Raw genomic sequence first — 25,947 nt, forward strand, 5'->3', positions numbered from 1 at the left:
ACAACTAGAAGCAAGTACCAATGGTAATTACGACAAATGCAGACCCGACACCTGTAAGCCAAGGAATCTCTGGTTATGAAGCTTATCTTTGTCACAGGACAGACGTCACTCCCAAGTCAACACTGGACAAAATGAGGAAGAAACATACAGTGGAGGAACAGAAGCATCAGAACCCTACCATGGATTGTCACTGGGAAAACCAAGGCATCACAACTGACCAGAAGTAACTGGAGCTAACGTCGATGAGTAATCAAGCCGGACTCTTCTTTGCAATTACATTGGATTCACCATCGGGGCAAAGCCAGAAGAAAGATGTCAAATAGCCTGACCAGCTCTGAAAGGAGTCTGCATGCAAGACAGAATCTCCAGGAATGATGCATCTACTTGCTTGAAGATGGAGCCATCACCAATTCAACACTGAAGAAAAGAAAGCACTAGTGATGACGAGGAGGAAAAGACCCAGCCAGGACTTAACAAGAGAGCATGAGCATCACAACTGACGCTGCTTGTTGTTGGGAAACACAAGCGAGGAGGTTAAAGAGAGCAAGGTGTGCCGTAATAGAGAGGATTCAGCAGCTGAAGACGGGCCCTCGGTGGGTGCCGGAGGACAGAGAGAAGAGGAAGAGGAGCATCTGCCAATGGAGGTTACGACAAATGCAGAACAGGACACCTGAAAGACAGATCTCTGGTAATGAAGCATATCCTTGTCACAGGACAGAACCCACACCAAATCAACACTGGACAAAATGAGGAAGGAACACACATGGGGAGAAACAGGAGCATCAGAACCCAAAAACGGATTGTCACTGTGTAAACCAAGGCATCACTACTGACCAGAAGTAGCTGGAGCTAACAATGATTGAGAACCAAGCTGGGCTCTCCTTTGCAGTGTCAATGGATTCACCAGAAGGGCAAAGCCAGAAGCAATATATCAAATAGCCTGACCAGCGCTGGGAGGACTCTGCTAGCAAGGTAGAATCTCAAGGAATTATGCATCTTTGGCTGAAGATAGAGCCATCACCAATTTAACACTGAATGAAAGAAAACATTGATGTCTAGGAGGAAAAGACCCATCCAGGACCGAACAGGAGATCATGAGCTTCATAACTGACGCTGCTTGTTGGTGGGAATCACAGGCAAGGAAGTTGAAGAGAGCAAGTTGTGTCGTCCAAGAGAGGATTCCGCAGCTGAAGACGGGCCCTCGGTGGGTGCCAGAGGTTGGATGTTACCATGGCAGGTGCCGTACTGAAGATGAAGAAAAGCAAGAAGCAAAGATAGTTACGACAAATGACCCACTTTCGTCACCCAAGCAAGATGGTTAAAGAGAGTGAGTTGGGCCCTCAGGGAGCGAGGAAGATAGATGGAGCTGCCCAAGAGAGGACTCTGCAGCTGAAGACGGGCCCTCGGTGGGTGCCGGAGGTCGGAGAGAAGACAACTAGGAACAAATTGTAATGGTAATTACGAAAAATGCAGCACACGACACCTGTGATCCAAGGGATCTCTGGTAATGAAGCCTATCTTTGTCAGAGGACACAGATACAAATCAAATGGACAAAATGAGGAAGGAACATACATGGGAGGACCAGGAGCATCAAATCCTATTACAGATTGTCTCTGGGAAAACCAAGGCATCGCAACTCACCAGAAGTAGCCGGAGCTAACGTCGGTTGAGAACCAAGCAGGACTCCTCTTTGCAGTGTCATTGCATCCACCAGAAGGGCAAAGCCAGAAGAAAAACATCAAATAGCCTGACCAGCGCTGGGAGGACTCTGCTACAAGGCAGAATCTCCAGCAATTATGCTTCTTTGACTGAAGATGGAGCCATCACCAATTTAACATGGAAGAAAATAAATTATCAGTGATGACGAGGAGGAAAAGACCCATCCAGGACCAAACAGATGATCGTGAGCTTCATAACTGACGCTGCTTGTTGGTGGGAAACACAGGCAAGGACGTTGAAGAGAGCAAATTGTGTCGTCCAAAAGAGGATTCGATAGCTAAAGACGGGCCCTCGGTGGGTGCCGGAGGTTGGACCTTACCGCGGTGGGTGCCGGACAGAAGAGGTGCACGAAGCAAAGATAGTTACGACAATTAACCCACTTTCATCACCCAAGCAAGACTGTTTAAGAGAGTGAGCTGGGCCTCAGGGAGCGAGGAAGACAGATGGAGCCGCCCAACAGGGGAGGAACAGAAGCATCAGAACCCTACCATGGATTGTCACTGGGAAAACCAAGGCATCACGATTGACCAGAATTAGCTGGAGCTAACGTCGATGGAGAACCTAGCTGTCTTCCTCTTTGCAATGCCATTGGATTTACCATCAGGGCAAAGCCCGAAGAAAAATGGCAAATAGCCTGACCAGCTCTGATCTAAGGCAGAAGCTCCAGGAATTATGCATCTTTTTACCAATGAACGGAGCCCTCACCAATTCTACAGTCAAAAAGCACATGCTAAGCAATAACTAACATAGAAAGTAGTTGTTATATTGACATATATTGGATATATTGTGATTTGCATGTTTATTTTGTATTATCTCAACAAAACATTTGATGCTGCAATAAAGGCTACTGGTGATTGTAAAATGACTGTTAAAGATTTCAGAAAATCTTTTCACACTAGAGACTTCATAATGCTTGCTCGCGATCGATGGGACACGGTTGGTGTGTGAATGGTGTTTGATAAAAACTGTGCCAGCATCTAGTGCCTGACCTGAGAGGTTTTAGGGTTGGTAATGGTCTATGTAAAACCAGAGGAAAAGGTTGAGGTTGGCTTGGAAAGTAGGTTGTGAAGAGGTGAGTTGGAAGACATGGAGAAGTTATTCGACTCATGAAAGAGAACTGTTGCTCCAAGATTTGCTTGACCTAAAAAGCGCAGGAACATAAAGTAGAGAAGGTCGAGGAGGTTGAAGTTCTTTGAAATCTAACAGCCAAATGGTTGACGGATGCATTTGGTTAATTGAGATTGCTTCGGCTATTTTGATGGATGATCCAAATAATGAGCAAAATGGAAAATTGAGTAGTAATGTGCTTTCGGTTCTGAAATGCGTTGCTGGTGCAATGTGGTTCAAGAAACTGATGGTTGGTGGAAAGGTGTTGTTCTTGAACCTGGAGAGAATGATTGTCAGGTTGCTGAGTATCTTTTAAGAGTCAACAGCGAGAGCTGCAATTTGCATTTTATTTTGTTTGGATGCCTTGTTTCTCTATTTGCTTACTTACATACACTGCAAGTGTAATTTAGACCAGTATTTGTTCTTCAGGCTGGGTAGAAAGAATCATAATTAATCTATTTAGCTGCAATACAAAGTGAGGAATAAGCCTTTCTTTCATTGAATTGTTAAAGGGAGTGAGGTGGGCAGTCGAGGGGTGAGAAAAGCCTACATTGTCGTCCAATAGAGGACTTTGCGGCTGAGGACGGGCTCACGGTGGGTGTCGGAGATAAGATGAAGAGGAGCCTGTGGCAATGGTAGGTACAACAAATGCTGAATGGGACACCTGAAAGCCAAGGGGTCTCTTGTAATGAGGCCTATCCTTGTCAGAGGACACACACCCGATCCAAGTCAACACTAGACAAAAGGAAGCGGAAATAACCAAGGGGAAAACATACATGGGAGGAGCAGCATCAAAACCCCACCACAAATTGTCTCTTGGAAAACCAAGGCATCATAACTGACCAGAAGTAGCTGGAGCTAGCGTCGATGTGGAAGCAAGCTGGACTCTTCTTTGCAATGTCATTGGATTCACCATCAGGGCAAAGCCAGAAGAAAGATGTCAAATAGTCTGACCAACTCTGAAAGGAGTCTGCAAGCAAGACAGAATCTCCAGGAATGATGCATCTACTTGCTTGAAGTTGGAGTCATCACCAATTCAACACGGAGGAAAAGAAACCACCAGTGATGACGAAGAGGAAAAGACCCATCCAGGACCAAACAGGAGATCATGAGCATCATAACTGATGCTGCTTGTTGGTGGGAGCCGCCCAAGAGAGGACTCGGTAGCTGAAGACGGGCCCTCGGTGGGTGCCAGAGGTCGGAGAGAAGACGACTAGAAAGCAAGTGCCAATGGTAATTACGACAAATGCAGAACGCGACACCTGTTTGCCAAGGGATCTCTGGTTATGAAGCTTATCTTTGTCACAAGACAGAAGGCACACCCAAGTCAACACTAGACAAAATAAGGAAGGAACATACATGGGAGGAACAGGAGCATCAGAACCCTACCATGGATTGTCACTGGGAAAAGCAAGGCATCATAACTGACCATAAGTAGCTGGAGCTAACGTAGATGGGGAACCAAGCTGGACTCTTCTTTGCAGTGTCATTGGATTCACCATCGGGGCAAAGCCAGAAGAAAGATGTCAAATAGCCTGACCAGCTCTGAAAGGGCTCTGCAAGCAAGACAGAATCTCCAGGAATTATGCAGCTATTTGCTTGAAGAAGGAGCCATCACCAATTCAACACTGAAGAAAAGAAAGCACTAGTGATGACGAGGAGGAGGAAAAGACCCAGCCAGGACTTAACAGGAGAGCATGAGCATCACAACTGATTCTGCTTGTTGTTGGGAAACACAAGCGAGGAGGTTAAAGAGAGCAAGGTGTGCCGTCCAAGAGAGGATTCAGCAGCTGAAGACGGGCCCTCGGTGTGTACTGGAGGTTGGACGAAGACGGGCCCTCGGTGGGTGCCGGAGGACAGAGAGAAGAGGAAGAGGAGCATCTGCCAATGGAGGTTACGACAAATGCAGAACAGGACACCTGAAAGACAGATCTCTGGTAATGAAGTATATCCTTGTCACAGGACAGAACCTACACCCAATTCAACACTGGACAAAATGAGGAAGGAACATACATGGGAGGAACAGGAGCATCAGAACCAGACAACGGATCATCACTGTGTAAACCAAGGCATCACAACTGACCAGAAGTAGCTGGAACTGACAATGATTGAGAACCAAGCTGGACTCCTCTTTGCAGTGTCATTGGATTCACCAGAAGGGCAAAGCCAGAAGAAATATGTCAAATAGTGTGACCAGCTCTGGGAGGGCTCTGCTAGCAAGGCAGAATCTCCAGGAATGAGCATCTTTGACTTAAGATGGAGCCATCACCAATTTAACACTGAACGAAAGAAAATAGTAGTGATGTCTAGGAGGAAAAGACACATCCAGGACCAAACAGGAGATCATGAGCTTCATAACTGATGCTGCTTGTTGGTGGGAATCACAGGCAAGGAAGTTGAAGAGAGCAAGTTGTGTCGTCCAAGAGAGGATTCCGCAGCTGAAGACGGGCCCTCGGTGGGTGCCGGAGGTTGGACGTTACCGTGGAAGGTGCCGTACTGAAGATGAAGAAAAGCAAGAAGCAAAGATAGTTACGACAAATGACCCACTTTCGTCACCCAAGCAAGATGGTTAAAGAGAATGAGTTGGGCCCTCGGGGAGCGAGGAAGATGGATGGAGCTGCCCAAGAGAGGAGTCAGCAGTTGAAGACGGGCCCTCGGTGGGTGCCGGAGGTTGGAGAGAAGACGACTAGAAGCATGTGCCAATTGTAATTACGACAAATGCAGAACCCGACACCTGTAAGCAAAGGGATCTCCGGTTATGAAGCTTATCTTTGTCACAGCACTGGACAAAATGAGGAAGGAACATACAGTGGAGGAACAGAAGCATCAGAACCCTAATGCAGTGTCATTGGATTCACCATTAGGTAAAGCCAGAAGAAAAAATAGCAAATAGCCTGACCAGCTCTGGGAGGACTCTGCTAGCAAGGCAGAATCTCCAGTAACGATGCATCTTTTTGACTGAAGATGGAGCCATCACCAATTCAACACCGAACTAAAGAAAGCACCAGTAATATCAGGGAGGAAAAGCCCCAGCCAGGACCAAACAGGAGATCATGAGCATCACAACTGCGCTGCTTGTTAGTGGGAAACACAAGCGAGGATGTTGAGAACAAGTTGTGCCGTCCAAGAGAGGATTCCGCAGCTGAAGACGGGCCCTCGGTGGGTGCCGGAGGTTGAACGTTACCATGGCGGGTGCCGTACTGAAGATGAAGAAAAGGAAGAAGCCAAGATAGTTAGGACAAATGACCCACTTTCGTCATCCAAGCGAGATGGTTAAAAAGAGTGAGCTGGGCCCTTGGAGCGAGGAAGACGGATGGAGCCGTCCCAGAGAGGACTCTGCAGCTGAAGACAGGCCCTCGGTGGGTGCCGGAGGTTGGAGAGAAGACAACTAGAAGCAAGTACCAATGGTAATTACGACAAATGCAGAACCCGACACCTGTAAGCCAAGGGATCTCTGGTTATGAAGCTTATCTTTGTCACAGGACAGACGTCACTCCCAAGTCAACACTGGACAAAATGAGGAAGAAACATACAGTGGAGGAACAGAAGCATCAGAACCCTACCATGGATTGTCACTGGGAAAACCAAGGCATCACAACTGACCAGAAGTAACTGGAGCTAACGTCGATGAGTAATCAAGCTGGACTTTTCTTTGCAGTGTCATTGGATTCACCATCGGGGCAAAGCCAGAAGAAAGATGTCAAATAGCCTGACCAGCTCTGAAAGGGCTCTGCATGCAAGACAGAATCTCCAGGAATGATGCATCTACTTGCTTGAAGATGGAGCCATCACCAATTCAACACTGAAGAAAAGAAAGCACTAGTGATGACGAGGAGGAAAAGACCCAGCCAGGACTTAACAGGAGAGCATGAGCATCACAACTGACGCTGCTTGTTGTTGGGAAACACAAGCGAGGAGGTTAAAGAGAGCAAGGTGTGCCGTAATAGAGAGGATTCAGCAGCTGAAGACGGGCCCTCGGTGGGTGCCGGAGGACAGAGAGAAGAGGAAGAGGAGCATCTGCCAATGGAGGTTACGACAAATGCAGAACAGGACACCTGAAAGACAGATCTCTGGTAATGAAGCATATCCTTGTCACAGGACAGAACCCACAACCAAGTCAACACTGGACAAAATGAGGAGGAAGAACACACATGGGAAGAAACAGGAGCATCAGAACCCAAAAAACGGATTGTCACTGTGTAAACCAAGGCATCACTACTGACCAGAAGTAGCTGGAGCTAACAATGATTGAGAACCAAGCTGGGCTCTCCTTTGCAGTGTCAATGGATTCACCAGAAGGGCAAAGCCAGAAGCAATATATCAAATAGCCTGACCAGCGCTGGGAGGACTCTCTGCTAGCAAGGTAGAATCTCAAGGAATTATGCATCTTTGGCTGAAGATAGAGCCATCACCAATTTAACACTGAATGAAAGAAAACATTGATGTCTAGGAGGAAAAGACCCATCCAGGACCGAACAGGAGATCATGAGCTTCATAACTGACGCTGCTTGTTGGTGGGAATCACAGGCAAGGAAGTTGAAGAGAGCAAGTTGTGTCGTCCAAGAGAGGATTCCGCAGCTGAAGACGGGCCCTCGGTGGGTGCCAGAGGTTGGATGTTACCATGGCAGGTGCCGTACTGAAGATGAAGAAAAGCAAGAAGCAAAGATAGTTACGACAAATGACCCACTTTCGTCACCCAAGCAAGATGGTTAAAGAGAGTGAGTTGGGCCCTCAGGGAGCGAGGAAGATAGATGGAGCTGCCCAAGAGAGGACTCTGCAGCTGAAGACGGGCCCTCGGTGGGTGCCGGAGGTCGGAGAGAAGACAACTAGGAACAAATTGTAATGGTAATTACGAAAAATGCAGCACACGACACCTGTGATCCAAGGGATCTCTGGTAATGAAGCCTATCTTTGTCAGAGGACACAGATACAAATCAAATGGACAAAATGAGGAAGGAACATACATGGGAGGACCAGGAGCATCAAATCCTATTACAGATTGTCTCTGGGAAAACCAAGGCATCGCAACTCACCAGAAGTAGCCGGAGCTAACGTCGGTTGAGAACCAAGCAGGACTCCTCTTTGCAGTGTCATTGCATCCACCAGAAGGGCAAAGCCAGAAGAAAAACATCAAATAGCCTGACCAGCGCTGGGAGGACTCTGCTACAAGGCAGAATCTCCAGCAATTATGCTTCTTTGACTGAAGATGGAGCCATCACCAATTTAACATGGAAGAAAATAAATTATCAGTGATGACGAGGAGGAAAAGACCCATCCAGGACCAAACAGATGATCGTGAGCTTCATAACTGACGCTGCTTGTTGGTGGGAAACACAGGCAAGGACGTTGAAGAGAGCAAATTGTGTCGTCCAAAAGAGGATTCGATAGCTAAAGACGGGCCCTCGGTGGGTGCCGGAGGTTGGACCTTACCGCGGTGGGTGCCGGACAGAAGAGGTGCACGAAGCAAAGATAGTTACGACAATTAACCCACTTTCATCACCCAAGCAAGACTGTTTAAGAGAGTGAGCTGGGCCTCAGGGAGCGAGGAAGACAGATGGAGCCGCCCAACAGGGGAGGAACAGAAGCATCAGAACCCTACCATGGATTGTCACTGGGAAAACCAAGGCATCACGATTGACCAGAATTAGCTGGAGCTAACGTCGATGGAGAACCTAGCTGTCTTCCTCTTTGCAATGCCATTGGATTTACCATCAGGGCAAAGCCCGAAGAAAAATGGCAAATAGCCTGACCAGCTCTGATCTAAGGCAGAAGCTCCAGGAATTATGCGTCTTTTTACCAATGAACGGAGCCCTCACCAATTCTACAGTCAAAAAGCACATGCTAAGCAATAACTAACATAGAAAGTAGTTGTTATATTGACATATATTGGATATATTGTGATTTGCATGTTTATTTTGTATTATCTCAACAAAACATTTGATGCTGCAATAAAGGCTACTGGTGATTGTAAAATGACTGTTAAAGATTTCAGAAAATCTTTTCACACTAGAGACTTCATAATGCTTGCTCGCGATCGATGGGACACGGTTGGTGTGTGAATGGTGTTTGATAAAAACTGTGCCAGCATCTAGTGCCTGACCTGAGAGGTTTTAGGGTTGGTAATGGTCTATGTAAAACCAGAGGAAAAGGTTGAGGTTGGTTTGGAAAGTAGGTTGTGAAGAGGTGAGTTGGAAGACATGGAGAAGTTATTCGACTCATGAAAGAGAACTGTTGCCCCAAGATTTGCTTGACCTAAAAAGCGCAGGAACATAAAGTAGAGAAGATAGAGGAGGTTGAAGTTCTTTGAAATCTAACAGCCAAATGGTTGACGGATGCATTTGGTTAATTGAGATTGCTTCGGCTATTTTGATGGACGATCCAAATAATGAGCATAATGCAAAATTGAGTAGTAATGTGCTTTCGGTTCTGAAATGCGTTGCTGGTGCAATGTGGTTCAAGAAACTGATGGTTGGTGGAAAGGTGTTGTTCTTGAACCTGGAGAGAATGATTGTCAGGTTGCTGAGTATCTTTTAAGAGTCAACAGCGAGAGCTGCAATTCGCATTTTATTTTGTTTGGATGCATTGTTTCTCTATTTGCTTACTTACAAATACTGCAAGTGTAATTCAGCCCAGTATTTGTTCTTCAGGCTGGGTAGAAAGAATCATAATTAATCTATCTAGCTGCAATACAAAGTGAGGAATAAGCCTTTCTTTCATTGAATTGTTAAAGGGAGCGAGGAGGGCAGTCGAGGGGTGAGAAAAGCCTACATTGTCGTCCAATAGAGGACTTTGCAGCTGAGGACGGGCTCACGGTGGGTGTCGGAGATAAGATAAAGAAGAGGAGCCTGTGGCAATGGTAGGTACAACAAATGCTGAATGGGACACCTGAAAGCCAAGGGGTCTCTTGTAATGAGGCCTATCCTTGTCAGAGGACAAACACCCGATCCAAGTCAACACTAGACAAAAGGAAGCGGAAATAACTAAGGGGAAAACATACATGGGAGGAGCAGCATCAAAACCCTACCACAAATTGTCTCTTGGAAAACCAAGGCATCATAACTGACCAGAAGTAGCTGGAGCTAGCGTCGATGTGGAAGCAAGCTGGACTCTTCTTTGCAATGTCATTGGATTCACCATCAGGGCAAAGCCAGAAGAAAGATGTCAAATAGTCTGACCAACTCTGAAAGGAGTCTGCAAGCAAGACAGAATCTCCAGGAATGATGCATCTACTTGCTTGAAGTTGGAGTCATCACCAATTCAACACGGAGGAAAAGAAACCACCAGTGATGACGAAGAGGAAAAGACCCATCCAGGACCAAACAGGAGATCATGAGCATCATAACTGACGCTGCTTGTTGGTGGGAGCCGCCCAAGAGAGGACTCGGTAGCTGAAGGCGGGCCCTCGGTGGGTGCCAGAGGTCGGAGAGAAGACGACTAGAAAGCAAGTGCCAATGGTAATTACGACAAATGCAGAACGCGACACCTGTTTGCCAAGGGATCTCTGGTTATGAAGCTTATCTTTGTCACAAGACAGAAGGCACACCCAAGTCAACACTGGACAAAATGAGGAAGGAACATACATGGGAGGAACAGGAGCATCTGAACCCTACCATGGATTGTCACTGGGAAAAGCAAGGCATCATAACTGACCAGAAGTAGCTGGAGCTAACGTAGATGGGGAGCCAAGCTGGACTCTTCTTTGCAGTGTCATTGGATTCACCATCGGGGCAAAGCCAGAAGAAAGATGTCAAATAGCCTGACCAGCTCTGAAAGGGCTCTGCAAGCAAGACAGAATCTCCAGGAATTATGCAGCTATTTGCTTGAAGAAGGAGCCATCACCAATTCAACACTGAAGAAAAGAAAGCATTTGTGATGACCAGGAGGAGGAAAAGACCCAGCCAGGACTTAACAGGAGAGCATGAGCATCACAACTGATTCTGCTTGTTGTTGGGAAACACAAGCGAGGAGGTTAAAGAGAGCAAGGTGTGCCGTCCAAGAGAGGATTCAGCAGCTGAAGACGGGCCCTCGGTGTGTACTGGAGGTTGGACGAAGACGGGCCCTCGGTGGGTGCCGGAGGACAGAGAGAAGAGGAAGAGGAGCATCTGCCAATGGAGGTTACGACAAATGCAGAACAGGACACCTGAAAGACAGATCTCTGGTAATGAAGTATATCCTTATCACAGGACAGAACCTACACCCAATTCAACACTGGACAAAATGAGGAAGGAACATACATGGGAGGAACAGGAGCATCAGAACCAGACAACGGATCATCACTGTAAACCAAGTCATCACAACTGACCAGAAGTAGCTGGAGCTAACAATGATTGAGAACCAAGCTGGACTCTCCTTTGCAGTGTCATTGGATTCACCAGAAGGGCAAAGCCAAAAGGAAGATGTCAAATAGCCTGACCAGCTCTGGGAGGGCTCTGCTAGCAAGGCAGAATCTCCAGGAATGAGCATCTTTGACTTAAGATGGAGCCATCACCAATTTAACACTGAACGAAAGAAAATAGTAGTGATGTCTAGGAGGAAAAGACACATCCAGGACCAAACAGGAGATCATGAGCTTCATAACTGACGCTGCTTGTTGGTGGGAATCACAGGCAAGGAAGTTGAAGAGAGCAAGTTGTGTCGTCCAAGAGAGGATTCTGCAGCTGAAGACGGGCCCTCGGTGGGTGCCGGAGGTTGGACGTTACCGTGGAAGGTGCCGTACTGAAGATGAAGAAAAGCAAGAAGCAAAGATAGTTACGACAAATGACCCACTTTCGTCACCCAAGCAAGATGGTTAAAGAGAGTGAGTTGGGCCCTCAGGGAGCGAGGAAGATGGATGGAGCTGCCCAAGAGACGAGTCAGCAGCTGAAGACGGGCCCTCGGTGGGTGCCGGAGGTTGGAGAGAAGACGACTAGAAGCATGTGCCAATTGTAATTACGACAAATGCAGAACCCGACACCTGTAAGCCAAGGGATCTCTGGTTATGAAGCTTATCTTTGTCACAGCACTGGACAAAATGAGGAAGGAACATACAGTGGAGGAACAGAAGCATCAGAACCCTAATGCAGTGTCATTGGATTCACCATTAGGTAAAGCCAGAATAAAAAATAGCAAATAACCTGACCAGCTCTGGGAGGACTCTGCTAGCAAGGCAGAATCTCCAGTAACGATGCATCTTTTTGACTGAAGATGGAGCCATCACCAATTCAACACCGAACTAAAGAAAGCCCCAGTAATAACAGGGAGGAAAAGCCCCAGCCAGGACCAAACAGGAGATCATGAGCATCACAACTGCGCTGCTTGTTAGTGGGAAACACAAGCGAGGATGTTGAGAACAAGTTGTGCCGTCCAAGAGAGGATTCCGCAGCTGAAGACGGGCCCTCGGTGGGTGCCGGAGGTTGGACGTTACCATGGCGGGTGCCGTACTGAAGATGAAGAAAAGCAAGAAGCCAAGATAGTTACGACAAATGACCCACTTTCGTCATCCAAGCGAGATGGTTAAAAAGAGTGAGCTGGGCCCTTGGAGCGAGGAAGACGGATGGAGCCGTCCCAGAGAGGACTCTGCAGCTGAAGACAGGCCCTCGGTGGGTGCCGGAGGTTGGAGAGAAGACAACTAGAAGCAAGTACCAATGGTAATTACGACAAATGCAGACCCGACACCTGTAAGCCAAGGGATCTCTGGTTATGAAGCTTATCTTTGTCACAGGACAGACGTCACTCCCAAGTCAACACTGGACAAAATGAGGAAGAAACATACAGTGGAGGAACAACCCCAAGATTTGCTTGACCTAAAAAGCGCTGGAACATGAAGCAGAGAAGATAGAGGTGGACGTTCTTTGAAAACTAGCAGCCAAATGGTTGACGGATGCATTTGGTTAATTGAGAGTGCTTCGGTTATTTTGATGGACGATCCAAATAATGAGCATAATGCAAAAGTGAGTAGTAATGTGCTTTTGGTTCTGAAATGTGTTGCTGGTGCAATGTGGTTCAAGAAACTGATGGTTGGTGGGAAGATGTTGTTCTTGAACCTGGACAGAGTGATTGTCAGGTTGCTGAGTCTTTTAAGAAGCAACAGCGAGAGCTGCAATTTGCATTTTATTTTGTCTGGATGCCTTATTTCTCTATTTGCTTACTTACATACTCTGCAAGTGTAATTCAGACCAGTATTTGTTCTTCAGGCTGGGTAGAAAGTGTCATAATTAATCTATTTAGCTGCAAGACAAAGTGACCAATAAGCCTTTCTTTGATTGAGATGTCAAAGAGCTATTGAGCTGGGAGCGAGGAGGGCGTTTGAGAGGTGAGAATGGCCAACATTGTTGTCCAATAGAGGACTCTGCGGCTGAGGACGGGCCCACGGTGGGTGTCGGAGTTAAGATAAAGAACTAGAAGCCTGTGGCAATGGTAAATACGACAAATGCAGAATGTCACATCTGAAGGCCAAGGAGTTTCTAGTAATGAGGCCTATCCTTGTCAGAGGACAAACACCCGATCCAAGTCAACACTAGACAAAATGAGGAAGGAAATAACTAAGGGGAAAACATACATGGGAGGAGCAGCAGGATCAGAATCCTACCACAGATTGTCTCTGGGTTGTCTCTGGGAAAACCCAAGCATTGCAACTCACCAGAAGTAGTTGGAGCTAACAACGATTGAGAACCAAGCTTTTTGCATTGTCATTGGATTCACCAGAAGGGCAAAGCCAGAAGAAAGATGTCAAATAGCCTGACCAACTCTGAAAGGACTCTGCAAGCAAGACAGAATCTCCAGGAATGATGCATCTACTTGCTTGAAGTTGGAGTCATCATCAACAATTCAACACGGAGGAAAAGAAACCACCAGTGATGACGAAGAGGAAAAGACCCATCCAGGACCAAACAGGAGATCATATCTGAGCATCATTTGAACTGACGCTGCTTGTTGGTGGGAGTAAAATTACTTAGAGGATTTCTGGTAGCTTTGAATTACAGACGGGCCCTCGGTGGGATCCCAGAGGTCGGATGGTGAGAAGACTGCCTAGAAAGCCTGAAGTGCCAATGGTAATTACGACAAATGCAGAGGAAAAGGACACCTGCTTTGCCAAGGGGATCTCTGGTTATGAAGCTTATCTTTGTCACAAGACAGAAGGTCGCACCCAAGTCTTGACACTAAACAAAATAAGGAAGGAAGCATACATGGGAGGAACAGGAGCATCAGAACCCTACAGCCATGGACGGTCATTTGGTTAAAAGCAAGGTTTCATAACTGACGGATGATAGCTGGAGCTAACGCAAAAGTGGGGAGCCAAGCTGGACTCTTCTTTGCAGTGTCATTGGATTCACCATCGGGGCAAAGCCAGAAGAAAGATGTCAAATAGCCTGACCAGCTCTGAAAGGGCTCTGCAAGCAAGACAGAATCTCCAGCAGGAATTATGCAGCTATATGCTTGATGATGGAGCCATCACCAATTCAACACTCTCTAAAGCACTAGTGATGACGAGGAGCAGCAAAAAGACCCAGACCAGGACTTAACAGGAGGGCATGAGCATCACAAATGATTCTGCTTGTTGCAAGACAAGTGAGGAATAAGCCGAGCGAGGATGGTAAAATTGAGCAAGGTGTGCCGGAGCCAGGTGGGAGGATTGAGCAGCTGAAAACGGGCCCTCGGTGTTGTCCAATAGAGGTTGGACGCTGAGACGGGCCCTCGGTGGGTGCCGGAGGATGGAGAGAAGACAAAGAGGAGCATCCGCCAATGGTAGTTACGACAAATGCAGAACAGGACACCTGAAAGCCAAGGGATCTCTGGTAATGAAGCCTATCCTTGTCACAGAACAGAACCCACACCCAAATCAACAATGGACAAAATGAAGAAGGGACACACATGGGAGAAACAGAAGCATCAACACCTACCAACGGATTGTCACTGTGTAAACCAAGGCATCACAACTGACCAGAAGTAGCTGGAGCTAACGATGGTTGAGAACCAAGCTGGACTCCTCTTTGCAGTGTCACTGGATTCACCAGAAGGGCAAAGCCAGAAGAAAGATGTCAAATAGCGTGACCAGCTCTGAAAGGGCTCTGCTAGCAAGGCAGAATCTCCAGGAATGATGCATCTTTGACTTAAGATGGAGCCATCACCAATTTAACACTGAGGAAAAGAAAACATTAGTGATGTCTAGGAGGAAAAGACCCATCCAGGACCAAACAGGAGATCATGAGCATCATAACTGACGCTGCTTGTTGGTGGGAATCACAGGCAAGGAAGTTGAAGAGATCAAGTTGTGTCGTCCAAGAGAGGACTCGGCAGCTGAAGACGGGCCCTCGGTGGGTGCCGGAGGTTGGACGTTACCGTGGAAGGTGCCGTACTGAAGATGAAGAAAAGCAAGAAGCACAGATAGTTACGACAAATGACCCACTTTCGTCACCCAAGCAAGATGGTTAAAGGGAGTGAGCTGGGCCCTCAGGGAGCGAGGAAGATGGATGGAGCCGCCCAAGAGACGAGTCAGCAGTTCAACACGGTCCCTCAAAATGAGGAAGGAACACGACATAGAAGCATGTGCCAAACAATTACGACAAATCAGAACCCGACCACGTAAGCCACTGGGAAAGAAATGAAGCTTATCTTTGTGACAGCACTGGACAGCTGGAGCTACATACAGTGGAGGAACAGAAGCAAGCTGAACCCTCTTTGCAGTGTCATTGGATTCACCATTGGGGCAAAGCCAGAAGAAAAAATGTCAAATAGCCTGACCAGCTCTGAAAGGACTCTGCTAGCAAGGCAGAATCTCCAGGAACGATGCATCTTTTTGCTTGAAGATGGAGCCATCACCAATTCAACACTGAAGAAAAGAAAGCACTAGTGATGACGAGGGAGGAAAAGACCCAGCCAGGACCAAAACAGGAGATCATGAGCATCACAACTGCGCTGCTTGTTGTTGAGAGCAAGTTGTGCCGTCCAAGAGAGGATTCCGCAGCTGAAGACGGGCCCTCGGTGGGTGCCGGAGGTTGGACGTTACCAGTGGGTGCCGTACAGAGAGAAGATGAAGAAAAGCAAGAAGCCAAGATAGTTACGACAAATTACAGAGTGAGCTGAAGAGCGGGAAGACGGATGGGGCCATCCCAGAGAGGACTCTGCAACTGAAGACCGGCCCTTGGTGGGTACCGGAAGTTGGAGAGAAGAAGACTAGGAGCAAGTACCAATGGTAATTACCACAAATGCAGAACCCGACACCTGTAAGCCAAGGGATCTCTGGTAATGAAGCCTATCTTTGTCACAGGACAGAACCCACACCCAAGTCAACACTGGACAAAATGAGGAATATACATGGGAGGAACATGAGCATCAGAACCCTACTACAGATTGTCTCTGGGAAAACCAAGGCATCACAACTGACCAGAAGTAGCTGGAGCTAACGTCGATTGAGAACCAAGCTGGACTCCTCTTTGCAATGTCATTGGATCCACCAGAAGTCAAAGCCAGAAGAAAGATGTCAAATAGCCTGACCAGCTCTGGGAGGACTCTGCTAGCAAGGCAGAATCTCCAGGAATGATGCATCTTTTTGACTGAAGATGGAGCCATCACCAATTTTAACACTGAAGAAAAGAAAATACCAGTGATGACGAGGAGGAAAAGATCCATCTAGGACCAAACAGATGTTTAATTTTTATTATCTCAACAAAACATTTGATGCTGTAATAAAGGCTACTGGTGATTGTAAAATGACTTAAAGATTTTTGAAAATCTTTTAACATTACAGACTTCATAATGCTTGCTTGCGATCCATGGGACACGGTTGGTGTGTGAATGGTGTTTGATAAAAATTGCCAGCATCTAACGCCTGACCTGAGAGGTTTTAGGGTTGGTAATGGTCTTTGTATAACCAGAGGAAAAGGTTGAGTTTGGCATGGAAAGTAGGTTGTGAAGAGGTGAGTGGAGGTGGAAGAGATGACAGAAGTTATTAGAATGGTAATAAAGAGAACTGTCAGAAAGATTTGTTTGCCAAGGGAAGCTGGTTATGAAGCTTAACTTTGTCACAGGACAGAGCACACCCAAGAGGAGGTTGACAAAATTTGAAACATAGCAGGGGAGGAACGGATGCATTCAGAAATTGACCATTGATTCGGCTATTTTGACCAAGGCATCACAAATGACCAGAAGCATAATGCAAAATTGAGTCGTAATGTGCTTTCGGTTCTGAAATGCGTTGCTGTTGCAATGTGGTTCATGGAACTGATGGTTGGTGGGAAAATGTTGATCTTGAACCTGGAGAGAATGTTTGTCAGGTTGCTGAGTATCTTTTAAGAGGGACCACGAGAGCTGCAATTTGCATTTTATTTTGTCTGGATGCCTGATTTCACTATTTGCTTACTTACATACCCTGCAAGTGTAATTCAGACCAGTATTTGTTCTTCAGGCTGGGTAGAAAGGGTCATAATTAATCTATCTAGCTGCAATGCAAAGTGAGGAATAAGCCTTTCTTTGATTGAATTGTTAAAGGGAGCGAGGTGGGCCGTCGAGGGGTGAGAATGGCCGACATTGTTGTCCAATAGAGGACTTGGCGGCTGAGGACGGGCCCACGGTGGGTGACGGAGAGATAAAGAATTGCCTGTGGCAATGGTAGGTACAACAAATGCTCAAAGTGACACCTGAAAGCTAAGGGATCTCTGGTAATGAAGCCTATCCTTGTCAGTGGACAAACACCCCATCCAAGTCAAAACTAGACAAAAGGAAGCGGAAATAACCGAGCAGAAAACGTACATGGGAGGAACAGCAGCATCAGAACCCTACCATGCATTGTCACTGGGAAAACCAAGGCATCACAACTGACCAGAAGTAGCTGGAGCTAACGATGGTTGAGAACCAAGCTGGACTCCTCTTTGCCGTGTCATTGGATTCACCATCAGGGCAAAGCCAGAAGAAAGATGTTAACAGCCTGACCAGTGCTGGAGACTCTGCTAGAAAAGCAGAATCTCAGGATTATGCAACAAGGCTTAAGATGGAGCATCACCAATTGACGACTGTTGGTGGGACACATTAGTTGCAGTGTCATTGGATTCACCACCCATCCAGGACCAAGCCAGGAGATCATAAGATGTCAAATAGCTGCTGACCAACACTGCAAAGGGTTCTGCAAGCAAGACAGAATCTCCAGGAATGATGCATCTGTTTGCTTGAAGACGGGAGCCATCACCAATTCAACACACGGAGGTTGGAAAAAAAACACCTGTGATGCCGAACAGAGGAAAAGACACAGCCAGGACTTAACAGGAGAGCATGAGCATCATAACTGAGGTTGCTTGGTGTTGGGAAACATAAGTAAGGAGGTTAAAGAGAGCAAGGTGTGCAGTTCAGGAGAGGATTCAGCAGCTGAAGACGGGCCCGCGTTGGGTTCTGGAGGTTGGACGAAGACGGGTGGTCGGTGGGTGCAGGAGGACGGAGAGAAGACGAAGATGAGCATCAGGACACCTGAAAGCCAAGGGATCTCTGGGAAAGAAGCCTATCCGTGTTACAGAAGAGAACCCACACCCAAATCAACACTGGACAAAATGAGGAAGGAACATACATGGGATGAACAGGAGCATCAGAACCTGACAACGGATTGTCACTGTGTAAACTAAGGCATCACAACTGACCAGTAGTAGCTGGAGGTAACTATGATTGAGAACCAAGCTGGACTCCTCTATGCAGTGTTATTGGATTCACCGGAAGGGCAAAGCCAGAAGAAAAATGTCAAGTAAATAGCTCTGACCATGGCTCACCTAGGGCAAGGCAGAAATGGCAAATAGCCTCCAGGACTCTGGTGCACTGCAATCAGATTTTGAATGATGAACTGGAGCCATCACCAATTCAACACTGAAGCACACAGAAACCACCAGTGATAGTTGTTATAGGAAAAGATCCAGCCAGGACCAAACAGGAGATCATGAGCATCACAAATGACATTGTTTGTTGGTGGGCAAACACAAAGGCAAGGTGATTGTAAAAGAGTTAAAAAGGTGTGAAAGTCAATATTAGAGGATTCGACAGCTGAAGATGGGACCCCGTTGGGGTGAATGGTGTTTGATAAAACCGTGATGCAAAAGTGCCGGACCTGAGAGGTTGAAAGCAAGAATGGTCTATGTTACGACAAATGACCCACTTTTGTCACCCAAGCAAGATGGTTGGATGAGAGTGAGCTGGGATTCTCAGGGAGCGAGGAAGATGGACGCTGTCCAAGAGAATAAGCAGCTAAAGAAAATGATTATGGTGGGTCCAGAGGTTCTAGATGAAGACGGGCAATGTGGTGCAGGAGGATGCAGAGGTGCCAATGTTGATCTGCCAATGGAGAGAACAAATGCAGAACTGATCATCTGAAAGAGGGATCTCTGGAGCTGAAGCCTCTATTTTGTAACAGGACAGATTTCACACCCAAATCAACACTGGACAAAATGAGGAAGGAACATACAGGGGAGGAACAGAAGCATCAGAACCCTACACTGGATTGTCACTCGAAACCAAGGAATTACAACTGACCAGAAGTAGCTGGAGCTAACGTTGATGGTTTCCTCTTTGTAGTGTCATTGGATTCACCATTAGGGCAAAGCCAGAAGGAAAATGGCAAATAGCCTGACCAGCTCTGGGAGGACTCTGCTAGCAAGGCAGAATCTCCAGGAATGATGTATCTTTTTGACTGAAGATGGAGCCATCACCAATTCAACACCGAACTAAAGACAGCATCAGTGATAACGGGGAGGAAAAGACCCAGCCAGTACCAAACGAGATCATGAGCATCACAACTGCGCTGCTTTTTAGTGGGAAACACAAGGCGAGGATGTTGAAGAGATCAATGTGTGCCATCCAAGAGAAGATTTGTCAGCCGGAGAGAAAATGAATAGGAGCAGGAGGCAAAGAGTTACGACAAATGACCCACTTTCGTCAGCCAAGCGAGACGGATAAAGAGAGTGTGCTGGGCCCTCAGGGAGCGAGGAAGACGGATGGTGCCATCCCAGAGAGGACTCGACAGCTGAAGACGGGCCCATGGTGGGTTCCGGAGGTTTGCGAAGATGGCCCCTCGGTGTGTGCCAGAGGTCGGAGGGAAGATGAAGAGGAGAAAGTGCCAATGTTAGTTGACAATGCAGAACGCGACACCTGTTTAAACCAGAATCTGTAGTTCCTATATGTAAAGGCTTGTTCTTGTGTGATGCTGTTTTAGCGATGGATCCATATATTGTTTTGAGATGGATGCAATGCCTCTTCAGTAGCTATAACTTGCATGTTTTAAATGGCTTGGGTATTAAATCGAGCAGGAGTTTGAGACTTTTGTAATGGATTGACTGAAGAACGAGTGATGGAGAATCTGATGGATTGCTTGAAGAAAGTTTACAAAATTACCCCTGGTTTGAAGCTAATGATGTCACCTCGCTGTCGCACAAGCAATATAACTGATCCGTGTATGTTAACTTAAACATAATAAGATGTCCGTGGATTGTCACCTTGTCATGGTGGAGATGGTTGTGTGGTCCTGCAATCCTGAGAGCGATGCCGTATGGAGGTATGCTACTGCTAGGGCCACCCATGGCGGTATGGTCGAAGGGGAGGTCCCTGCTAAGAACAATTCAACCAAGACCTCATTGGTGGAACAGGCGGAGGATGATGGCTGACTTTAGTGGAGTGTCACAACGGCTGGGAAGGCAGATGAAGGCTGCAGCAGAAAAAGGTCCCCAGTCGTCTTGTACTCCATGCCACTGGATCCTGACCCAGATCTGTCAAGGACCGTGCAGTAGCTGTGACCCAGGTTCGATCCTGACTACGAGGGCTCTCTATGGAATTTGTTCGTTCTCCCCGTGACTTGTGTCGGTTTTCTGAGATGTTCAGTTAACTCCCACACTCAAGGCGTACAGGTTTGTAGGTTAATTGGGTACGGTAAAATTATAAATTGCTCCAGTGCGTGATAGTGATAGTGTTACTGTGCGGGGATCGTTATTGTATAGACTCGGTGAGCCGAAGGGCCTGTTTTTGTGCTGAATCTCTAAACTAAACTAATTCACTCTCTCTTGTGCCCTTGCCTCTGTCTCTGTCTCCGATTTCACCAATGGATACGGAGGACCTCCACTCCCAGTAACCTTCCTCCTCAACCCTCCTATGCTGTCTTGGGTAAGCAGAAGTTACCAGTCGTCTATGTAAGTGCTAACATTTACATTCAAAAATAGATTTTTCAATTTAAAAAAATGTTTAATTTAGATGCCTTTACTGTTGATTTTGTTTTTAAACTTTTTTCTTTATTAAAGATTGATGGACCCATGCTCTCAGATCTTAGCTATCATGGACCTTCTGTGGGCCAATGAGCTTAACATGGCCAATTTGCACACTGACAGTTGCCGTCTTGCCTGAGGAGATCCAGAGCATCTGCAATCTTCCCTCGCTCAATCCAATAAAGCCTCTGGTAAGAGCTACTAAAAAGAATAATGTATTCCTCACTGACAGTCTTTTAAAAATCCCCAGAAAAAATGCATTCCCCAAGTCTGCCATTTACATTTATTTTGTCTGGATGTCCTATTTCTTTGCACCAGCTAACAATATTTTCTAAAGAGTCATGCAGCACAGAAATAGGCCATTTGGCCCAACTTAACCCTGTCAACCAAGATGACCCATCTAAACTAGTCTCATTACTTGCGTTTGGTTCATATCCCTCTAATTCTTTTCTATCCATGTACCTGTCCAAGTATCTTTGAAATATTGTTATTGTCCCTCAAATACTTGAAAGTATTTGAATACAAACTCAAATACAAATTCTTTATACCATCCACTCTCTAAGTGGAAAAACTTGCCCCTCAGTTCCCTATTACTTTTCCCCCTCTCACCTACAACCTATAGTGTAAAAGATATGTGGACAGGTACATGCATTGGAAAGGTTTAGAGGGATATGGGCTAAATGCAAGCAAATTGGACTAGTTGAGATGGGGCATCTTGGTCATATTTTTTTCGAATCTTTTCTAGAGAAATTTTTATGCTATGCTGACAATGTTTGTTTAGGGTCAGAGGTCAAATATGACTGGTCATGTGTGTGACCTCACGAAACCTCTTTTTCATAACTCAGTTTTATCTCACAAACCCTGTGAATTTTAAAACGCTAGAATGTTCATATCTTTAGCAGACATGCATTATAGTTCTGTCGGTGAGAAAATAGCAATGAATAAGATTAATCATACCATAATTTTTTAATGTATTATTTTATGTGATGCCATCTGGTTTCCAAAGAATGGCCCATAAACTATTCTATCTTTTACAGCTGGGTTTGATCCAGAGTACGAGGCAGTGCCCTAACCATTAGAGATTGATGCCATGTTGAAAATAATCTCAAGTATTCTGAAAGGAATGGATGGATCCTGCTTCTTATTGCTCCCTCCAACAAGATGGTGGTGGTACGCTTCATCCTCCAGATCACCGCTACAGCAGTCTGCAGTACCATCGGGCAGCTCATTATGATGATGGTAGCTGGAATCACCAGGACAATGGTCCAGACTTCCAATTTGTACATTGACATCATTGAAACCGCCTTATTGGGTTAAAGCACAGAATGGATTTAGATGAATGGAAATAATATGAGTCCCTGAATTCCATCATCACCAAAAAAGCATACCATTGTTTCTACTTCCTCAGGATATTTGACATTAATTTAAAGACTTTTACCAAAATCTACAGTTGGAACTGTAGAAAACGTACTGCCGGGTTGTATCACTACTTAGTTTGGGAACAGCTTTGCCCAAGACCACAAGATATTGCCGAGTTGTGGATCTCTCCAGCACACGGGCCAGACTTCCCACCATTAACTACATCTACACTTCACTCTCTTGGGAAAGCAGCCAACATAATCAAAGACCTTTTCCACCCTTGTCATTTCCACTATTCCCTGCTTCCACCACAAAGAGGATATGATATAAAAGCCTGAAAGTGTATACCTTCAGACTCAGGAACAGCTTCTTCCCCTGTTATTTGAATTCTGAATGGTCCTTCCAGAAGCTAAGATAAATTTCCTAATTTCCAACCAACATCATTGTGAACATTGGACTTTTTCTCAGAAACGATTATGCCACAATGTTGAGAAACTGTATGCTGCACTATGCATGTTTCTCCTCTCTCTACGTATGGTGCTTGTGTATGGCTTGATTGTATTTATGTACAGTATTACCTGATTTAATTCGATAGTATGCAAAAAAAAGCTTTTCACTGTAAATCAGTGTACACAACAATAAAGCAATTTAAACTTGTTTTGTGTGCAACAGTAGATGACTTCACATTGCCCATATTATATTATTTCTGTTGTGTTCTGGCCCACACACTCAGCTTGTTTCTATCCCTTTAAAAACTCTTTACATCTTTCTCACTGTTCAAACATTTCCCAAGTTTTGTATCATCAGTAAAACTGGAAGTGCGATATTTGGCTGCCTCATCCAACTAGTTGAAGAAGACCTGTGTTACCCCACCTATTTACTCCCAATCCTTGGTTTCAGCCTGTCAGCCAATTCTCAATAGCCAGCAGTATACTACACTAATCACATACCTTCTGAAGTTCTAAATGTACCACTGCCATTGTCTATTTAACCAACCATATCCTCAAATATCTTCAAAAAAATTAACTATGCACTTTTCTGGATTAAATTCCATTAACTATTGATCAGACCATTTGCCCAACTGATTTAGATCCTGCTGTTGTTTTTGATAACAATTTTCACTGTCTATGATACCACACACGTTAGTGCCATCTGCAGACTCCCAGTCCCAAAAGGCCACTCCATTACAACTTGGCTGCTTAATTAGTCCATTTTGATCACTTTAGCAAGTCTACGGCTGTCTTGTAATCCCTTGGGAAAGCAGCCAACATTTGTACTTTTTCATTCCATAACTTAGTTCATCAGGCACCATCTCCACCTCCCAAAATATTTGAGGAGATTGGGCCATTGTTTTGTGATAAATGGGAATATTTAGAAATGCTAACAACATCTTCGAAACTGCACATTATTAGTCTGAGGTTGAAACTGTTAGGTCGTTTGGCCCATCAAGTCTACTCCGCCATTCAATCATGGCTGATCTATCTCCCTCCTACCCCATTCTGTCTTTTCCCCATAACCTCTGACACCTGTATTAATCAAAAATCTCTATCTCTGCCTTAAATATCCACTCACGGCCACCACCTTATGGCGCAAATAATTTCACAGATTTACCACCCTCTGACTAAAGAAATTTCTCCTGGTCTACCTAAAAGTCCTTTAATTCTGAGTCAATGACCTCTAGTCCTAGACTCTTGCACTAGTGGATACATCCTCTCAACATCCACTATCCAAGCCTTTCCCTATTCTGTATGTATCAATGAGGTCTCCCTTCATTCTTCTAAACTCCAGCAAGTACAGGCCCAGTGCCGCCAAATGATCATCATAGTGCCTCATTACTGTGAAGAGTAAGCCACGATTGAATGGCGCAGTAGACTTAATTATCCACACTGAACAAGAATTTGACAAAATGGTGTATTAGACGAGTGAAAAAAATGTTTTTACCATTATTAAATAATCAGAAAACATATTGGGTCTTGATAAACCCAAGTGCTTGTAACCAGCAGAAATCTAATGAAAGGAGCTGAAATCTGCCAATTTTTTATTGCTGATCATGAGGATAATAAAAATTGCTGGAATTTTAGTTTAGAGATATAGTGAGGAAACAGGCCCTTTTGGCTCACCGAGTCCGGACCAATACCCACACACGACCACTATCCCACACACTAGGAAAATATTTAATTCATACCACGACAATTAACCTACAAACCTGTATGTATTTGGAGTATGGGAGGAAACCAAATATCTTGGAGAAAACCTACACAGAGAGAACGTACAAACTTCGTACAGACAGCACCCGTAGTTCATTGAGGCCAGTTCATTGGCTATATTTAAGAGGGAGTTAGATGTGGCCCTTGTGTCTAAAGGGTTCAGGGGGTATGGAGAGAAGGCAGGTACAGGATACTGAGTTGGATGATCAGCCATGATCATATTGAACTGCGGTGCAGGCTCGAAGGGCCGAATGGCCTACTCCTGCACCTATTTTCTATGTAGTCAGGATCAAACCCGAGCCTCTGGCGCTGTAGGGCAGTAGCTCTAATGCAGCGCCACCGTGTCGCACCTACCACTTTTAGAGCTGGGCTGGTACTTTTAAGTTAACTAAAAGCTGCAGCGATGGACAGGAAAATAGCTTGCACAAACTGACAAGTGAAATAACAGCAAACAAAAGTAAAGCTCAGATAGGCTGGCAGCTCAAAGGTACATTATCAAAAACATTAGTAAACAGTTACCATCACCAAGTGTCAGCACATTTTAGATGTTTCCCAGAACACTTGAAATACATAATCATAATAATTTATTAGCCAAGTATGTTCTGCAACATACGAATAATTTGGTTTGCCGTGGTCATATATTAAAAAAAAACAAGATGCACAACTACATTAAAAACTTGACATTTACGTCCACCACAGTGGCTCCTCCACATTCCTCACCGTGATGGAAGGCAATAAAGTCTTCTTTCCTCCTGCGGTTGGGGGCATCGAACCATCCGTAGTCGAGCTCCCACGTCGGAAGCTCCCGCACTGCGGGGTCTAACTCCTGGGGCTTGGAGTACTCTCAAGTCGGTCGCTAACCAGGGACCGTGAGCTCCGTGATGTTAAAGTCCACAGTTCCCACAGGGTGGAGCACCAAAGGCCGACCCCTGGCAAAGGGATCGTCCTCTCCAAGATGCTACAAGTCCACAGGCTCCACAGTTTTAGACCCCCTAGCAAGAGGCCGCAAACTCCACGATGTTAGGCTGCAGTGCGGATGGAGATACGACACAGAAAAAGTTGCATCTCTGTCGAGGGCAGAGATAAGAAAAGTTTCCCCCACCTAATACAAAACTAAAGATGAACTAAAACATACATATTATAACAAACTAAAAACACAATGAAGGAAAAAGACGAAGACAGACCATTGGCGAGTGCAGCCATCGTGCTGAAGAAACAAGGAAACTGCAGATGTTTTGGGTCAGGACCTTTTGTTAGACAGTGAAATATTGCTGCTCCTCAATGCAAATTTGGAACATAACCAGAGGTGCCAGTGTGTGTGTGTCTCTGTCTGTGTCCATGTGTGTGAGTCAAT

General features: G+C 45.7%; 1 long non-coding RNA gene across 1 annotated transcript; it reads left to right on the plus strand.

Moving 5' to 3' along the window:
- Positions 1-19,751: 19,751 nt before the first annotated feature.
- Positions 19,752-24,937, plus strand: LOC129697134 (uncharacterized). The gene is made up of 3 exons (XR_008723454.1): positions 19,752-20,955; positions 21,064-21,218; positions 22,065-24,937. It is a non-coding gene; the product is annotated as an uncharacterized LOC129697134 (long non-coding RNA).
- The last annotated feature ends 1,010 nt before the right edge of the window (positions 24,938-25,947 follow it).

The sequence above is a fragment of the Leucoraja erinacea genome, chromosome 5, assembly GCF_028641065.1.
Source record: "Leucoraja erinacea ecotype New England chromosome 5, Leri_hhj_1, whole genome shotgun sequence".
Lineage (NCBI taxonomy): Eukaryota > Metazoa > Chordata > Chondrichthyes > Rajiformes > Rajidae > Leucoraja > Leucoraja erinaceus.